This window comes from Sinocyclocheilus anshuiensis, unplaced genomic scaffold (assembly GCF_001515605.1).
Source record: "Sinocyclocheilus anshuiensis isolate Anshui unplaced genomic scaffold, SAMN03320099.WGS_v1.1 scaffold84, whole genome shotgun sequence".
Taxonomy (NCBI): domain Eukaryota; kingdom Metazoa; phylum Chordata; class Actinopteri; order Cypriniformes; family Cyprinidae; genus Sinocyclocheilus; species Sinocyclocheilus anshuiensis.
Genome location: NW_015557076.1, coordinates 138,518 through 140,812, shown reverse-complemented (window position 1 = coordinate 140,812; position 2,295 = coordinate 138,518).

Here is a 2,295-nt window from a genome sequence, read left to right as displayed (position 1 = left end):
ATATTATTTGATGACATGAACTAACAATGAGCATTATAATTATTATTAATGCATTACATATATAGCATTATAATAGCATTTATTAATTTATGTTCACAGTGCATTAACTGTTAACAGATGCAGCTTTTGATTTTTAAAAATATATTATTAAATGTTAAAATTAATATCATTTAAGATGATCAAATCCTTTATAAATATTGTTCATCATTACTAGAGTAGTTAACTAATGTTTAACAAAACTGTACTTTTATTTTTTTACATTAGCAGTAGTATTGAAGGTTATTATACTTAACTAAAACTGAAACTAAATTAAAACCATTAAGAAACTTTTTTTTTTGTTTCTTGAAATAAAATAATGTTAACTGAAGTCAAATAAAATATAAAAAATGTTTAATTTAGTTCAACATTATGCACTTAACTAAAACAGAAATTAATTTTAAAAGATTAAAAAGATTTAAAAAAAATTAATAATAACTATATAGACACAACAAAATAACTAAAACTTTAAATGAAATGAAAACAGAAAATATAAAAATAAATACTAATAAAAGCTATAATAGTATCGTAGTGATCGTAGTTCAGTACTAAAATCCTCCTATTGTGTTGAATTATCTCATGAATATTATTTTTTTCATTCTCACAATTATGGCTGCATGACATTGGAAAAAATAAAATTGCGATATTTTATTTTTTCTGCAATTATATTTTGAAGAGGATATTTAAAATAATTATAGAATGACTAGAGTGATTTTGATGGAGAGTGCATCTTCATAGAAAATAACAATAATAACAATATTTTTTTAAAAAGCAGAAAAATTACTTTTTGCTCCAAAGACTTTTTTTTTAATGCACGATATTGAAAACATATTTTAATAAACCACAGCCTGCATTATTTAGCGATTACACTAAGCAATATAATTTTATTTAAATACAATCAATATATCCATAACAGTGCTAGGTAACCTTCAAGTGCTAATCTGATTAATATTTGTGAGCCACGTGTTTACTATTATAGCATTATCTCTCTCCTCTGTTGCTAGGCAACGATCTGAGGCTCGTCCCCTGCTCCAGTAAATGCATCCTTCCCTTCTGCCTTCAGGGTACCGGATCTGAACATCTCTCAAACCTCACGGCTTTAACATGTTTGTCTCTTTCTAAGCCGAGGGCCTTCACTGATAACAGAGACGACCTGGCTCTTGGTCACGTGATCGTTCTGCTGCAGTATGATTATTATAATTCTCGTATTATCTGGGTTCTTACGCGGTTTGGAAAAGTATGGAAAAAGGAAAGCAGAGTATGGAAATATGTTTGCATTTACAGATTTTTGCCCCGTTTAGTTTTTTTATAATAGAAAATTAAGAATTTAATGAAAATAAATTTATCATATCAGCGCTTGCCAGACATGACTGAATGAATCAAGGTTTTCATTTTGCAATTATAAGCATTTTGGGTATTTTTGTGTATTTGAACCCTTTCCAACAATGACTATAATTTTGAGATCCATCTTTTCACACTGAGGACAACTGAGGGACTTGTATGCAACTATTACAGAAGGGAGGGGGGTGAAAACTTTTTGAATTTGAAGATCAGGGCAAATTTAACTTGTTTTGTCTTCTGGGAAACATGTATGTATTTATGTAGCTTCTGAAGTGCAGATCTAAATGAAAGAAATATGATATTTACGTGTGTGAGTGTGTGTGATAATCACTGAATTCAATGATGAACTGCCTTTAACTGAAAATTGAGTGTTTACTATTGTCCTTTTGCATTAATGACACACTATTTTCCTAGTTAATGCTGTACAGTTGCCTTGACACAATCTGTATTGTTAAAAGCACTATATAAATAAGGTGACTTTAGAGGAACAGAATCATTATTTGAGGAGATTCAATGTTATTTTACCACAGACACACCAGCTTTGTGTGTGTTTGTGTGTGTGTGCGTGTGTGTGTGTGTGAGTGTGTGTGAGTGCGTGTGTGTGTGTGTGTGAGAGTGTGAGTGAGTGTGAGTGTGTGTGAGTGCGTGTGTGAGTTCGTGTGTGAGTGCGTGTGCTTGAGTGTGTGCGAGTGCGTAAGCGTGTGAGTGTGCGAGTGCGTGCGTGTGCGTGTGTGAGTGCGTGAGTGTGTGTGAGTGCGTGTGCGAGTGCGTGTGTGTGCGCTTGAGCGTGAGTGTGTGTGTGAGTGCGTGTGCGTGTGCGTGTGTGCGTGTGCGTGTGAGTGTCAAGTCAAGTCAAGTCACCTTTATTTATATAGCGCTTTTAACAATACAGATTGTGTCAAAGCAACTGAACAGCAT